Source organism: Macaca thibetana, chromosome 14 (genome assembly GCF_024542745.1).
Source record: "Macaca thibetana thibetana isolate TM-01 chromosome 14, ASM2454274v1, whole genome shotgun sequence".
In the NCBI taxonomy this organism is placed as follows: Eukaryota; Metazoa; Chordata; class Mammalia; order Primates; family Cercopithecidae; genus Macaca; species Macaca thibetana.
The window spans coordinates 114,993,421-115,010,797 of NC_065591.1; the positions used below are offsets into that span (position 1 = coordinate 114,993,421).

General features: G+C 39.7%; 1 long non-coding RNA gene across 1 annotated transcript in view; it reads left to right on the forward strand.

Annotated features, from left to right (window-relative positions):
- Positions 1-5,220, forward strand: part of LOC126934843 (uncharacterized) — a 36,732-nt gene extending 31,512 nt beyond the window's left edge. Inside the window, exon 3 of the long non-coding RNA XR_007719127.1 lies at positions 1,952-5,220. This is a non-coding gene — a long non-coding RNA (uncharacterized LOC126934843). The remainder of the gene's footprint in view (positions 1-1,951) is intronic.
- Positions 5,221-17,377: the final 12,157 nt, after the last annotated feature.

A 17,377-nucleotide genomic window follows, 5' to 3' on the forward strand; every position in this document is an offset into this window, starting at 1 on the left:
ACTGTCCCTGTTGAGACTTGCCCAAATTGCAGAGTCATGACCCGTTCTCTCCAAAAAAAATTGCTCTTGTTTTAAGCCACTAAGTTTTGCGGTATATATTATTGCTATGCCTTATATGTAAGCATATTATGTGTCAGAAGCCAGGAACCAGGATCGGAGAGTTCAGAGAAAAGCAGGATTCTAATGTGGGTGGAAGGAGGGTGAGAGGGGCAGATGTGGGAATCAGGGAAGATGTGAAGTTCCAGAGTGTCCTAAGACAACGCTTTAAGAGGGACCCTGTCGCAGCAAGGCAACTGTTTGCTGGAAATAAGCCCCTACTCTCATGCTGTGCTGATGATCCCCATTGCCTGTTACCCTGTTTTGCTTCGCTGGTTCCTGACCCTGTATCAGCTTGGTGCTCTGGTTCCGAGGTTTCTCCACTTCACTGTGAGTGCTGCGGTAGAGCAGTAAGTTTAGAATCCGACAGACATGAGTCTGTATTCTGGTTACACTCCTGGCTCATTATGTGACATTGAACCTTTGGGACCTCTCTGACCCTGAATTTCTTCATCTAATACATTGGTGATAATAACACTTACTCCACAGGTTTACTGAAAAGATCGATCAAGATCATAGATGTCCATGTGTTTAATGTAGAAGTTACATCTTGTTGGCCCTCCACAAATGCTAGATCCCACCTCAGATCTGCCAAGTAGGTCTCGAACTCGTTTCATCCTTTGGACTTGCTCTGCATGCCCAGGTCAGGTTTCTGACACTTGACCAAGATCACACTGAAATTGAGCTTGGCTTTATCCCTCAGTTTTATGCCTTTTAGATTTATTTGAATTTTGCTTGTTACTCCTCAAGGAGTGATTTTTTTTTTTAATGCTCCTAGTTTTTCCACTCATTAAAACAGGACTTTCAGGGAAGGGGAACTATGAGTTAGTTTTAGAAAAATAAGACTTTGGCTGTGTTTCATGTGTCCGTGTGAAGAGACCACCAAACAGGCTTTGTGTGAGCAACAAGGCTGTTTATTTCACCTGGGTGCAGGTGGGCTGAGTCCGAAAAAGGAGTCAGCAAGGGTGATGGGATTATCATGAGTTCGTATAGGTTTTGGGATAGGCGGTGGAGTTAAGGGCAATGTTTCGGGGGCAGGGAGTGGATCTCACAAAGTACATTCTCAAGGGTGGGGAGAATTACAAAGAAACTTCTTAAGGATGGGGGAGATGATAAAGAACATTGATCAGTTAGGGTGGGGTAGAAACAAATCACAATGGTGGAATGTCATCAGTTAAGGCTATTTTCACTTCTGTGGATCTTCAGTTGCTTCAGGCCATCTGGATGTGCACCTGCAGGTAGCTGGGGATATGATGGCTTAGCTTGGGCTCAGAGGCCTGACAGGCTGGAGAACTCTTAAGGTGGAGAACATTTAGGAATAGGGCAGAATAGATAGCCCGCATGGATGGACAGAGAAAAGGTGAGTCATGATTTGATATGAAAGACTTTTATATCAAGAGTTTTAGACTCTACTCAAACAGAGAAATGACATCATCAGATCTGATCTTTTGTGATTTTACTGGCGGCAGTGGCAATTTGAAGAATGCTCCGGAGAAGGGGAGAGATTTGAAGCAGACAAACAACAGGAAGCTATTGTGATAATGTAGGCGAGAGATGATAAGGACCTGATAAGGGTAGGGGAACTGGAACTACAAAGGGAAGTTGGATTTGTGAGACATTTTGAGTAGAATTGACAGTATTTGGTGGCCACCCACAGGTTGGAAACCAGAATGAAAGAATGGGAGCTAGCATTTGGGGCTGAGATGGTGTGATGGGACCATCAGCTAAACAGAACAGAACTGGAGGAATAGGATTTGGGGAATGGCGAAGAAGGTGTTTAATTGGGATGTGCAGGTTTGTGTCACTGTTTCAATCAATTTTTTTTTTCCTGTCTCCATTTTTTTTCTGTCTCCAGTAGCTTCATGGGCTCAGAAGAAATGTGACTATGAAGGTGACTGATCCAGCAGGCACTCCCCAACATATCCTGAATACTAAGTAACCACAGCAGCTGAGACGCTGAACAAGTCATTCTGCAAAATGAGCTGCCTCGTATCAAAGGGGGAAAGACAAGAGAGGATCCAAAACTGCCTCAAAGCTTTTTCCGGGGGCTGCTGTTTTTAGGGAGTGTTGAAGTGTGCTGATGATTTCCCAAGATGAGTCAGAACTCCCTACATCATCATCTCACTCCCCTGAGAACTTGGTGACCGTCTTAGTTGACTGCCTACCTCTTCCTCCACTTCTTCCCTCTCCTTCCACAAATCTGGATCAGACCCGAGGATGTGGAGTACTGTTTGATTTTTAAGAATGATATCCTGGTACCTCTGCTATTTGTTTTTTTTTTTTCTTTGAGACATTCTCGCTGTTACCCAGACTAGAGTTCAGTGGCATAATCTCGGCTCACTGCAGCCTCCGCTTCCCAGGTTCAAGCGATTCTCTCGCCTCAGCCTCCTGAGTAGCTGGGATTAGAGGTGCCAACAGCACTCCTGACTAATTTTTGTATTTTTGGTAGAGATGGGGTTTCGCCATGTTGGTCAGGCTGGTCTCAAACTCCTGACCTCAGGTGATCCACCCGCCTCGGCCTGCCAAAGTGTTGGGATTACAGGCCTGAGCCACTGTGCCCAGCCTGTCCTCTGCTATTTGTTTTCTGCTCTGCTTAATCATCTGTCCAATCCAGGCCAATCAATCAATCAATCAACAAACATTTCTTAAGCACTTTTCAGTTATTCAACAAATATTTGAGTGTCTACTATGTTCCAGGCGCAGCTCCAGGGGTTGGCGATATACCAGTGAACAAAATAAAGTAACTGTAAGTTGTGGCACATGCTTCCATAGAAGCATAATATCTACACATATATGTTATAGTGAATAATACAAGACAAGTGACCAAGATGCCTTTGTACTCATGGGCTATAAACATGCTCTGTTAGCTTCTAAAGACTAAAAGCATTTGAAAAAACAGGAGATAATTATAGGCTGCAATAACATGGGAGAGCTCCAAAGGGAGAAGGTGTTTAAGTCAGGTTCTTACAAGATAAAAGGAATTCAGGTGGGCAAGGGGAAGAGCATTTCAGAAAGGAGAACAGCATAACAGCATGCACGGAATTGGTGAGCAATGAACGTATGTTTGAGATATATTGATAAAACCAGACCAACTCAGTGATGAGTGTACATTAGAGTGGAATATAAAATGAGGTTGAATGAATCCAGTAGGAAAAGATGAAAAAAAAAAACCTAAAATCAAGCAAGGTAACTTAGATGTGATTCAGTAACAGAGAGGAAGGCATTGAATGCACAGGGAATGTTGTGGAGAGCACAGATATTAGCTATAGTTTGAAGTCCTTCAAGCTTGAGAGTCTGTGTTTCTCCACTCAGATTCAAATCCTCAAATCAGAAATAGGAAGAACCATATCAGGACTGTACTGGGCTTTCCCCACACGGTGGATGCTCTGAGTGTAGGGATATCAGGTTCATAATGAAAATAGAGCCCTTGTTCTTGCTAACGAAGTGTGTTTGGGATTGTTTTATTGTTTCTTTGATAGGTACCAATTTTTTTTTATAGCCAATGAGAGAAAAGATAAGGAAGAAAGGAAACTTATAATGTGGTTCTAAGTGGTTTTACCACATATTTGATTAGGCGTCTAGGGGAAAGATAAAAGTTTAATTGAATCATTTAAGAAGGTGGACGTGCAGAAAGGAGACTTCCTTAACTACTGATTAGAAAGCATATCTAAGCTGCAAAGTATCCTCTTTGCCTTAAGTGGTGTGATAAGTGCCATTATTATAGGAAAATTCACACTATTTCAGAGTCCATAACTGTAACACGACTGTGGCTTGCCTAACACTTCTCATCTTCAAAGACATTAAATTCTTGAGTGCCTATTACCAAATGTGTAATATCTCCACACTGCCATTCCCATACCAGCCGAAACACAATGCAGCAGAAGGACTTGCTGTGTAGAAAAGTTGTCAAGAAACCTCTCTAGGTGAACAACGCCTACCTGTGCCCATTTTTTCACCATCCACTTGTTTCTTAACTCTCTGCAGCTGGACTAAAATGTCCTTCTCACAGGTCACCAATACTTTCTAATCGCTAAATCCAGCAACTTTCCATTTGTTCGATCTCAGTAGCATTCTATAGCACCATCTTCTTCAAACCACACATTTATTTGGTTTTGGGATTGCTTCATGCTTCTGAAGTTCCCATTACTTCTCTACACATTGTAAAGACGAAACTACTAGATTTCTCCATGATCCCCTGTTCTTTATTCGGCTATTTATTCAGCTTAGATCTCATTCACTGTGTACATCAGCCAACACACCTGTGTAGATGATTACTGAGGCAACGAATGTCTTTGTTTCTGACCCCTTTGCACCCTTATGCATACCTCATATATAGTTGGTGCCAAAAGACCTCATGAATTCCCATGTCCACATATGCAACATGAATTTCTCTTTATTTCAGACCTCCAATTCTTATTGCTCACTTGAACCTGGATCTTTTCAACCCCCAAATTTCTATACTCAAATGAATCACATTTAATACATTTAACGTCTTGTAGTTGCTTTCCAGCAAGGAGAAAAATCATGTGTCTCCCTTTTCTGACTTGCTTATTTCTTTTACCCATACTTGGAGCCTCAATTCATGTTTGACTAGCTTGACACTACCTCGGTCCCACCCCTGGCGCCTACAGCCAATGTCCTAGGTCTATAGATTTTCCTCTAACTCCTTTTCCTTCTTTTCTATTCTTTCCATGCTGTTTATCACTGCCCTAATTCAAGACTTTATTTCCACAGGCTGGAATGATAAGTATGAGTTTTCTAAGAGGTATTCTACTTAGAAGCATCGTTAAATGAAGAAGAGTTTCTCCTCAGCTTCACTCTATCCTGCTTGCCATTGCCAGATTAATATTCCTAAAACACTGTTTTTGGTCATTTATCAGTCCAATTTCCCTAAGATTTTTAATGGTTCACATTGCTGGCAGAATCCAGTCCAAACACCTTGGCTAGTATTCTGAGCAACCAGTGGCTAGCTTTCAGTTTACCTCCCATTACACATTCCTGGACCTCCACTCAAGCCAGGGCTATCTTGTCATCACCCTCCTTTAATACTTTGGACATATCATTGTTCTTCCTGTCCCCCGTCTTTGAAATACTTTCTTTTATCCTACTATCCCTGTAGTTCCAGTGCCCCTACCCTAGAATACCTTTCTAGTATTCTAGTATCCTAGAATCTGGTATCTAGTATTCTAGTCTTTCCATTTCTGGAAAGGCTTTTCTTTTTTTTTTTTTTTTTTTTTTTTTGAGACGGAGTCTTGCTCTGTTGCCCAGGCTGGAGTGCAGTGGCCGGATCTCAGCTCACTGCAAGCTCCGCCTCCCGGGTTCACGCCATTCTCCTGCCTCAGCCTCCCGAGTAGCTGGGACTACAGGCGCCCGCCACCTCGCCCGGCTAGATTTTTGTAGTTTTTAGTAGAGACGGGGTTTCACCGTGTTAGCCAGGATGGTCTCGATCTCCTGACCTCGTGATCCGCCCGTCTCGGCCTCCCAAAGTGCTGGGATTACAGGCTTGAGCCACCGCGCCCGGCCTGGAAAGGCTTTTCAACTAACAACAATGTCTCTTTCAGACGAGTTCTTGAAAAATTAGCATATTTTGCCTTGCTCTCTCTTTTTAAAAAATTCTGTGTGAATATTGTCTTCTTGAGTTATAAACTCTTTCTAGGCAGGGATTAAGGCTTTGAAAGCTTTGATTTACCCCAAAAAGATTAGCAGGTTACCCTGCAAATACACTAGGTAAAAACAGTTATTCATTTTCTTGAGTATTACTAGTCGGCAGGTTCTAATTGCAAAAGCCAGGAGATTATGTCCTACCTTGCCAGGTTATTGATGTGAGATTGGAAGACCCACCGGACTGGAAAAAGTGGTGAGATCACAGCATGATACTCTGAAAAGTTTCCAGAGTGTCATGCTTCCTTGATCTTTCTTTGTTGGGTCTTAAAATCAAAGGTATAATATCCCTTAGGACAAGTTATTGAGTTTCTGTCCTACCACGCCACTGAAATTGATGTCACTGAGGTCACTGTTGACTTCCTAATTGCTAAACCCAATGGATTCTTTCTAGTTTTTGTCTTACTGGACTTTTTTTTTTTTTTAAATCACTATTGTCCACTGCTTCCTTCTCAAAACTTTTCTGTTGGTTTTGCTCTTCTTACTTGCTTCCTACTTTTCTGATCTTTCTTGTTTCCTTTGCCATTGTTATTTCCCAAAATGTGATTCTGCTGTTCTTCTCCAACCATCATACTCTCTCACTGGTCACAAATATCTCCTTGATTTGACTAGTTTCTGTATGTGTATGACTAAATTTCTCTAGTCCAGACCCCTCTGGTGAACTACAATTTCCTGAAAGATATCTTGACTCAGATGTTTCATAGGAGTCTCAAAACTGGCAGCACTAGCACGGAACTCTGTATGTCACCTACCCCTGCACAGGGGCAAATCTGCTCCTTTTGATCCTGCTTGGTTGGCTTTTTTAAACCAGCAGCAGGTCAACATTTTTGCACTCACAAAATAATTTGGAAAAACTATATACCTCTTTCACATTTTAAAATTTTCTGTTATCTATTTCAAAAGGTGTAGTTAACATATTTTAAATATTAACAGTTAAAAAATAAAACTATTATAGAATTTTTAAAAGTATCCAGATAAATTTTTATTATTAATTTGATACTCAGAATCATTCATTTAAAAATACATTAACAAGCTCTTTTATATTACCATATAAATTTTAAGGTGTATAACATGCTATTTGATATACACTTAAATATTGAAGTGATTACTACAGTCAAACAAATCATCTTATGTAGTTATCTTTGTTTCTTTTTTGGTTTATAGTAAGAGTACCTAAAACATGTTTTCCTGCCAAATTTCTAGTATACAATACAATATTACTAACTATAACCCTCCCACCATACCTTAGATCTCTAACAAGCTCTTTGTTAAGGGTTAAAACATTTATATATTTTTGGCTGGGCCTGGTGGCTCATACCTGTAATCCCAGCACTTTGGGAGGCTGAGGCAGGCAGATCACCTGAGGTCAGGAGTTCGAGACCAGCCTGACCAACATGGAGAAACCCTGTCTCTACTAAAAATACAAAATTAGCTGGGCCTGGTGGTGCATGCCTGTAATCCTAGCTACTTGGGAGGCTGAGGCAGAAGAATCGCTTGGACCAAGGAGGCAGAGGTTGTGTTGGGGCTGAGATTGCGCCATTGCACTCCAGCCTGGGCAACAAGAGTGAAATTCCATCTCAAAAAAAAAAAAGTTTGTATAGTTTTTTCCTTGAACTTATTATATCCATTTAACTTTCACCACTTTAGTGATTGGAAGTATTTTATTGATCACCCTTTATACTTCTTTGCAACAAAAATATAAATTAAAGTAGAAAAATGTTTATTTTGGTAGCATAAATATGTGAGTCCAAAATGAGTTATTTGAGAATTACTATCAGTACACAATCAATTAAAACATAAATATATTGATGTTTTATGATTTTGAACATAAAAAGTAAATTTTACTGGAAATGTATCACTTAATAAGATAGATGGGACTTTCATTTTTTCCCCAGTTTATGTATCTGTAGTTGACATAACATATTATTAGAATAAAACAGGATTCAGCACTAATTTTATTCCATTTTATATTATTTTTCTAATTTATAAGTAAAAAATAACATTGTGACCTTTTTTTTTTTTTTTTTGAGATGGGATCTTACTCTGTTGCTCAGGCTGGAGCCCAATGGCTCAGTCTTTACCTCCTGAGCTCAAGCGATCCTCCCACCTTAGCCTCCCAAGTAGCTGGAACTACAGGTGTATACCACCACACCTGGCTAATTTTTAAATTTTTTTAGAGAAGTGGGGTCTCACTATGTTGCCTGGGATGGTCTTGAGCCCCTGGGCTCAAGCAATTCTCCCACCTAGGTCTCCCAAAGCACTGGGATTTTAGTTGTGAGCCATTGCGCCCAACTTGATCTATCATTTTAAAAGTAGATTTACTGATTTATCAGGTGACAACTCCATTAGAGCTTCTTTGAGTTTAAAGAATTGGGAACCATCTTATATGCAAAAGTATTTGTTACCTAGTCATTATACTAATGCACTTTCTCAGCGTTGATCCTAGTATTTTAAATACCCCACCTTTTTTTGGCACATCAAAAAATTTTATCCCGAGGCAACATGCTATAGGAATATTTGGGCTGGGTGAGAAGCATGCTTTGCTTTTGTGAAGTGGGAGAAGGATGATTTGGAAGGGAAAGCTGGAGAGGAGCTACTCAGGCAGATCAGGTTTAGGAATGATAAACATGCAAATTCATTCCCTTAAATTATCCATGCCTACAGCTTGGTGACAACCGTGCATGCTGTCTGTTGCCCATTTGGCATCAACTCCTCACATCCTCTTTCCTAATAAAGCTTTAATTTAGTTCAGTTATTAAACCTTATATTACCATACAGGGCACAAAAGACTTCCGCAACCCAGACCCAGAGGAGGCTCCTGACCCATCCAAGCCAATCAACACAGGGTTCCATGGCTACAGGTACTGATTCATGTTGCCCAAGTGAGTTAAGCGGACTAAAGTCAAGACAGATGGTACTGCTGTTTGTGGGGAGAGACTCCTTTCTCTGATGTATTGTGACCAAAAAACATGTGGCTTTCTAACTGCTGCTGTTAGCCGTCCTGGGTTTGTCTACATTAGGATAACAGAAGACTGTAAAACAGAGAGGTGGAAAGAGTCCAAGACTGTGAATAAACCACTGGTCAACCAGTCCTGGGGCCTGCTCTTCCTCTGCTCTTTCTGTTATGTGAGATAATAAGTGTTTTTATTTAATGAAACAATGATCTGCGCCCACATGCATGCATGAATGAGCAAATGAACATGGAGTTTCAGAAGTTCTTATGTTCTCTGACTTGGTTTTTGTACATTTCTTTTCTTCTTTTTTTAAATTTTACCCTAATCCTATGAGACACTGGAATTGTAATAGTTTTGTAGCTGATCTTCCTGTTTCTAATCTCTTCCTTGTTCCATTTATTCTACACACTGCTCCCCAGACTGATTTTTCTAAAACATCTGCTTAAAAATCCTCCAGTGAGTCTCACAATCTGTAGAATAAAATTTAAACTCCCTGGCTTTAGTATTCCAAGTTCTGCAAACTCTGACCTTTACCTGCATTTCTAGTCTTCTTCTGACATTCCCCATTTCATGAGTAGCAGTATGGCACATTAAGTAAAGACATACACTTTTGAGTTACAAGGGCTTCAGTTGAAAACCACACTTCTCTATATACCAGCTATGTGATCTTAAGCAAGTTACTTGACCTCTTTGAGCCTTTGTTTTCTTACTTATAGTCTTTAGGTAATGCTACCTAACTCGAAGGGTCATTATGCAGATTATAAGTATGGGTTAAAAATGTGGAGCTTAGAAGTCATTTAAAAGATAGCGGTAGTTGTCATTGTTATATCTTAGGTATCAGCCACTTCTAGGCCACTTGGATTTGTGTAAACATGCAAATCCATCACAACTGCCTGGAATGCACTGATTTCTACTCTTTTTTTCTCTTTCCTCTCCTGTCTGGAGAACTACTTTTAATTCAAAACTATCCAAATGTCACCTTGACTCTCTAGCCTTCATAGGGAATTCTTCCTGTGTTCTTCCACAGCACTTTGTATCCACAGAAGCAGTTTAGATTGTAATTATTTATATACCTGCTACTAGAGTGGGAATTCCCAATTACCTGATTATCTCATTCATTTTTGAAGCTCCATCACATGGAATGGTGCCCGATACACAACAGATACCTGATAAAGATGAGTGAACGTTGAATGAATGACAGGAAAGGGCATAGATTATGGAATGTGGACTTCAGGAAGTTTCTTGGATAAGCATTGTGTCTAACAACAACACCATCTGACATTTATATGCTTTGTTTCCATTTGTGAAGCACTTTACATATTTTATCTCATGTAATTCTTAAAACATCCCTGCAGGTGGTTTTGTCATTATCCCTACTGTACAGATGATTACCCTGAGGTTTGAAAAGGTAAGGGATCCACACTCAAGAAGTGTCACAGTCGGAACCCAAAGCCAAGATTTCTCAAAAGAACTCTGTGGACGATCTGGGCACTAAGTCAATGTTCTAGAGACAATGGAATTCAAAGTGAATTTTATGTGTGGATTATCAAGAAAATGCCTCCAATCTTCCTTATTATCACCATATGGAGTGGTGCAGTTGGAAGAACTCAAATTAAAGTTGAGATATCTGTGTTATAGACTTTCATCTGCTAACAGAAATTTTGGGTAATTGGGGGCCAGTTATTTAACTTTCCTTGGCCTTAAAGTGCTTTTTAAGGTGATCTCTAAGGCACTTTCCAGCTTTAAAAATCTTTAGCTAGGCCGGGCGCGGTGGCTCAAGCCTGTAATCCCAGCACTTTGGGAGGCCGAGGCGGGCGGATCATGAGGCCAGGAGATCGAGACCAGCCTGGCTAATACGGTGAAACCCCGTCTCTACTAAAAAATACAAAAAACTAGCCGGGTGAGGTGGCGGGCGCCTGTAGTCCCAGCTACTCGGGAGGCTGAGGCAGGAGAATGGCGTAGACCCGGGAGGCGGAGCTTGCAGTGAGCTGAGATGCGGCCACTGCACTCCAGCCTGGGCGACAGAGCGAGACTCCGTCTAAAAAAAAAAAAAAAAAAAAAAAAAAAAAAATCTTTAACTAGAGGGCAGCTATGGTATGACGGGCTTAGAGGAACTAAACATATTTTAATGATTTCTGTTAGCAATAGCCTTCTGTAACTTTAGGCTGAGACTAATAGAAGGCAAAAAGTATGATTTTAAGGAAGCGAGGAAATGGCAGGAAAGGAGGGAGGCAACACATTCCAGCCCTACAGACAATGCTGTTCATTGCCATTGACCTAAATCTGCCTGCAGAGTTTTTCTGAGAAATAAAAACATCTCTGCTCTTTTAACTATGAGATAAAACGTTGATGACTCTTCTTTTTCCATTAATTCCTTTAGAAACAGAATAAATTGATTTGCTTCCTTCCATCAGAAGATCATCTTCCTTCCATCAGAAGATGAGCTGTCAAGGCTGTAGACTGTCCTCTGGTAACTTCTCAGATTGCCTCCTCTAGTGACAGCTTCTGAGTTTGTGTGTCTCTGATATATAAATAGACCCACAGCTTTCTTAATAGCAGAGCTAGACTGCCTGCTAGGCTCATTCTGAACTGTGCATATTGAGCAAAGTGGGGACTGGTCTGTTCATTCTCATCATTTTCAGCTGGTCATTGGCATCATAAAATTGTTCAAACCATGAAACCTAGTGCAGAGTCTGGTACATAACAGGTCTCAACAAATGTTTGTTGACTAAGCTGACCTAGTACGGGCTCCTCCCTAATGCAGGAATCCCTTCTGCAGGACCTTTGAATGGCTATTTGGTTTCTGATCAAATATTGACAAGGTATGTCATGAGATAGCGTGCTTATTCTTCCATGGTTCTAATAGTTTCCTCCCTGTCCCCACTAATCTCAGGTTTGGAATCAGAGAACAGTGGCAATTGATAGAATTGCTCCTGTTGGCAAACTGTGAGCTCTAATGGACTCTTATTGTTTATAATCTTCAATCTCCCTTCTCCCTTCTGTCTATAACAATAGGTGGTCCCCTTGGGAAAACTGACTCCTCCTCCCAAGTCCTGTTTCTGTCTATTGCAGGTCCCAGGAAGAGAGTTAAAATGGAGACCCCATACCATATATGTAAATATTTTAAAGTTATGTTCGGCAAATTGTTAATGAAATATGCTCTAGGCTTTTACTTTCAGAATCTCAAACTTGAAAAATATGTGTTAATCTATGGTTTTTATATGACCAAAAGTCAGCAAAAATAACAAATATTGTACAATTGAATTTAATTACTTGTACACATATCTAAGTGTAGTGTTGATGGACTGGCAATGTTTTGCTGCACAGTAAAATAAGTATTTTACAAATTATCTATCCATTCTACAAAATATTTGTTTTGCTTTCATTCTAGCACAATAATGTCACTAAAATTAACATTTTCATATAATTTGTGTTCTATTGACAGTACTCTGAAACAGAGGTCAGCAAACTTTTTATTTTTCTTTTTTGAAATTTTCATTTTTATTTTGGATTCCAGAGGTATATGTGTAGGTTTTTTTTTTCTTTTTTTTTTTGAGACAGAGTCTTGCTCTGTTGCCCAGGCTGGAGTACTGTGGTGCAATCTTAGCTCACTGTAACCTCCACCTCCCAGGTTCAAACAATTTTCCTGCCTCAGCCTCCTGAGTAGCTGGGATTACAGGTGCCCGCCTCCACGCCTGGCTAATTTTTGTATTTTTAGTAGAGATGGGGTTTCACCACATTTGCCAGGCTGGTCTTCAACTCCTGACCTCAAATGATCCGTCCAACTCGGCCTCTCAAAGTGCTGGGATTACAGGTGTGAGCCACCGTGCCCTGCCACATGTGTAGGGTTGTTACAAGGGTATATTTTATGATGCTGAGGTTTGGGCTTCGATCACTCTCATCACCCTATACCGTGAACACAATATCTAATAGGAAGTTTTTCAGCCCTTACCCCACTTCCTCTCTCCGCCCCCTCCCCCTTCTTTTGGAGTTACCAGTGTCTATTGTTCCCATCCTTATGCCCAAGTGAACTCAAGATTTAGCTCCCACTTACAAGTGAGAACATGCACTATTTGGTTTTCTGTTCTTGCATTAGTTTGCTTAGAATAACAGTAGCCAGTCGTATCCATGTTGCTGCAAAAGACATAATTTCATTCTTTTTTCATGGCTGCATAATACTCCATAGTATATATGTACCACATTTTCTTTATTCAGTCTGCCCTTGATAGGCACCTGGATTGATTCCATGTCTTTGCTATTGTGAATAGTGCTGTGATGAACATGTGAATGCATGTGTCTTTTTAGTAGAACAATTTATTTTCCTCTGGGTATATACCCAATAATACAATTGCTGGGTCAGGTGGTAGTTCCATTTTTAGTTATTTGAGAAATCTGCAAACTGCTTTCCACAGGGGCTGAACTAATTTGTATTCCCACCAACAATGTGTAAATGTCTCTTTTTATCCATACCCTCACCAACATGTTATTTTTTGACTTTTTTTTTTTAGACAGAGTCTCACTCTGTACCCAGGCTGGAGTGCAGTGCCACCATCTTGGCTCACTGTAACCTCCATCTCCCAGGTTCAAGCGATTCTCCTGCCTTAGCCTCCCTAGTAGTTGGGATTACAGGTGCTTTACACCATGCCCAGCTAATTTTTTTTTTTTTTGTATTTTTAGTAGAGATGGGGTTTTACCATGTTGGCCAGGCTGGTCTTGAACTCCTGACCTCAAATGATCCACCCGCCTTGGCCTCCCAAAGTGCTGGGATTACAGGCATGAACCACTGTGCCCAGCCTAATTTTTGACTTTTTAGTAATAGCCATACTGACTGGTGTGAGATGGTGTCTCATTGTGGTTTTGATTTGCATCTCTCTGATGATAGTGATGTTGAAAGTTTTTCGTACATTTATTGGCCACCTGTATGTTTTCTTTTGAGAAGTGTCTGTTCATGTCCTTTGCCTACTTTTAAATGGGGTTGAGCAAACTTTCTCCCAAAGGACAAGATACAAAATATTTTAGCATTGCCTATGGTCTCTGCCCCACCTACCATATTCTGCTATTGTAGTGTGACAGCAGCTTTAGACAATATATAAATGATAGACATGGCTGTATGCCAATAAAACTGTATTTAAAAAACAGGCAGCTAGCCTGTAGGCCGTAGTTTGCATAATTTGTCAATTTCCTGATCTAAAGGAATTAAAAATAAAATATCATTGCAATAAAAGTGATAAAGTGTATTTGTATATTCATAAAACATAAATAAAACATGTAAAAATATAAAATTATTTTAATATAGCTTTTCAAAAATGTTAATTTTTGTTTTGAAATACTTGAAATTATCTTAAAATCAAAAAGCCAAACATAAACTCTAATTTTAAATAAAAATTATTTAAACTGTTGGAACTTTACTTTTTTAGGGGGAGGAATGTATAGGTATCTTATTTGCACTTCTTTTGTTTTACAAAAAATAAAAATATTTACAGTTCTCATGTTCAATGATCATCCAGTTGCCTATGTAAAAAATCACCATTATATATTATGCATGCTGTATTTATATTTATATCTACACTCATGTATACATGAATATTTAAGAGTAATATGAATCATTTAATATTGTAGAATGTTTCTCAACTGCCAGCTTGTGATTGTAGAGCTAATTTGTGAGGATTTATGGAACTGTAAAATGAAACATGAAGAGAAGAAAGTGAGCAATTAGCACTAATGCGATATATATATTTGGGGTTTTTTTTGAGACAGGGTCTCACTCTATCACTCAGGCTGGAGTGCCGTGGTGCAATCTAGGTTCACTGCAGCTTTGACCTCCCAGGCTCAAGCAATCCTCTCACCTCAGCCTACCCAGTAGCTGGGACTGCAGGTGCAGGCCACCAGGTCTGGCTAATTTTTGTATTTTTTATAGAGATGGGTTTTTGCCATGTTGTCCAGGCTGCTCTTGAGCTCCTTGGCTCAAGCAATCTGCCCACCTTGGCCTCCCAAGGTGCTCGATTACAGGTGTGAGCCACTGTGCCTGGCAGAGAAAAATGTTTCATTAGGCCAGAATCTATAACATTTATGCTATCTGAGGGAAAGGACATGGCACATTAATAAAATTTAAAAAGATATAAAATTACCTAAGTGCTCCTGCCACTGAAATCCTCTGCTTACTCGAAAGTGGGATTAATCTCCAATGCTTAGGGCAGCATAACCCACAAAATGTGTAACCTGCACGGACCTTGGGGGACTGAACAAAGTGGGACGAATGCAGGAATAAAGACAAGAGACAAAAGAATATGTTTGGAAGAAGGGGTCAGGGGGCACTTTGCCTCTAGTGGACAAGGGCCCTGAGCTTTACACGGCCCTCCCTCCGTATTTATTAGGCAAAAGAGATAGCGAGAAGGGGGGTTGGAAGAAGAGGTCAGCTGCTCTGTCCAGAGTAGGCTTGCAAGACTGCATTCCTCGAACAATAGGCTCTAGATGTTCCAGTAGATAACATCAAGGAGCCAGGGAGTGACGACCCTCAGCAAACCTCCTGGGGCAGGCACAGAAGCCAGCTTGCCCACATTTTGTATTCTTGATAAACAGTTTGCTGTTTGATCATATAGCCTCCAGTGGAATGATGAGTTGGTCACGATCCCTTTGGCCTTTTCAGCTCCCAACAAAAACATAGCATTTTGATATAGTCTGTCTTTTGTTATGAAGACACAAGGCAAAATATGTGAGAAGTATATCCTTTGGTCTGACTGGTGTTGGTGAGGGTGTTGGCAGCCCTCATGTGGAGAGTTTGCTTGAGAAAGAAGATATAAGAGGAACTCTGAGCCAAAAGATGGAGAAAGACTGAGTCAAAATGTCATTATTTGAAGACTTGGATCTGCTGTGTCTGAAATCTAATCTATTTCTAGACTTTTTACTTATGGGAGCTACAAAATTCCTTATCTGCTTAAACCAGTTTCACTTGTATTTCTATCAGTTGCAACCAAAAATGTTCCAATTAATATATGATATTCTGGACACTGGAATCCACTAATGTAATGGATCCTTAATTATCGCCTCACCTTCTCTGCTTTTGAAGATTTTTTGAAAGTTAGACATATGTAACTGTATCCCCCCCTTTACTCTTGAACTTCTCAGATCTTGCCACAGCAATTTAGAAGGAACTGCTAGTAAACTTTACCAGTCATTCTACTAGAGGAGTTAAAATGCACATGTAATTGTCTTGGGGCTGAGATTTATGATATTTCCTTGCTATCATCTATATTAAATAACCCCTTAGCTTTAACCATTCAGGAATGCACTGATGGCTGTAATTCTTCATGCCTATCTGTGTCCATGCCCTGTGTCATGTAAGTTTATAGGGTCTTCCTACAGATTATGGATTTGGCTATGGTTTTGACCAATAGGATGTTAACAAATGTGACTCAAAGGCTTGTGCATTTCTCTTTATTGTTCTTGACTTCTACTATTACCATGAAAAAATTGTGACCTGGCTAGAATGCCAGAAGGCAGCAGACCTGTAGAACAAAGTTTATTCAGGGCTCAATCCAGCTAAGCCCTAGATCAGCCATCAGCCAGCCAACATCATGCTTTAGAGTGAGTCCAGACAAGATAAGTAGAGTGACCTAGTCAACCTGTAGCTGACTGTTGATGCATGAGTGAACCCAGCCCAGATCAGGTAAACCCACAGACTTATAAGCTACATAAATATTTATTATATGCTACTGAGGTTCTGAGATTGTTTGTTACACACCATTATTATGACAGTAAATAACTGATATACCAGCCTAGAAGTGTTACATCTAGCAGATTCTCCCAGCTGTGTAGAATCTCTGTTTTGCTCTTTTACTATTTATTTTTCCTATTTGTTTCAGGAACACTGTGTTGAGATGTTTTGCACTTTTAGATGCTCAACACGGGAGACTTGAAATATCACCTCTCTGAACTTTAGTTGCATCGGTAAAATTATAAGTTATACTAAGATAAAAAGTTTCTTGAAGTGCAAGAAAAAAATAAGCATTCAGATTGGAAAAGAAGAAATAGGACTATCTTTATTCACAGATGACATGATTATATATGTAGAAAATCTGATGGGATTTATTAAAAAGCTATTATAATTAATAAGTGAATTAAGCAGGTTTACAGGAAAAAGGATTAATATGTAACAAGTTTATTTCCATTTACTAGCAATCAACAATTGAAAACTGAAACAATAAAAATTACCATTTACAATTACATTTAAAAATGAGATAGAAAGGGATAAATCTGAACAAAAAATATGCAAAACCTGTACACTGAAAACTCCAAAACTTTGGTTACCCAATTATTTGAATACCCAAATAAATGAGAGACATACTGTATTCAAGGATCAGAAGACATGCTACTGTTAATTCTCCCCAATCGATATATAGATTCAGTACAATCCCAATTAAAATCCCACCTGACTTTTTAATAGAAATGGGCAAGATGGCTCCAAATTTCACTTAGAAATGCAAAGGACCTAGAATAGCCAAAACAATTTTGAAAAAAGAGAAAGGAATTTGGAAGATTAACATTACTTGCTTTCAAGATTTATTATGGAATACAATAATGAAAACAGTGTAGTAATTGAATATCCGCATGCAAAAAAAAAAAAACCAAAAAACCCTTCAATCCATGCTTTGCAGAATATGCAAAAA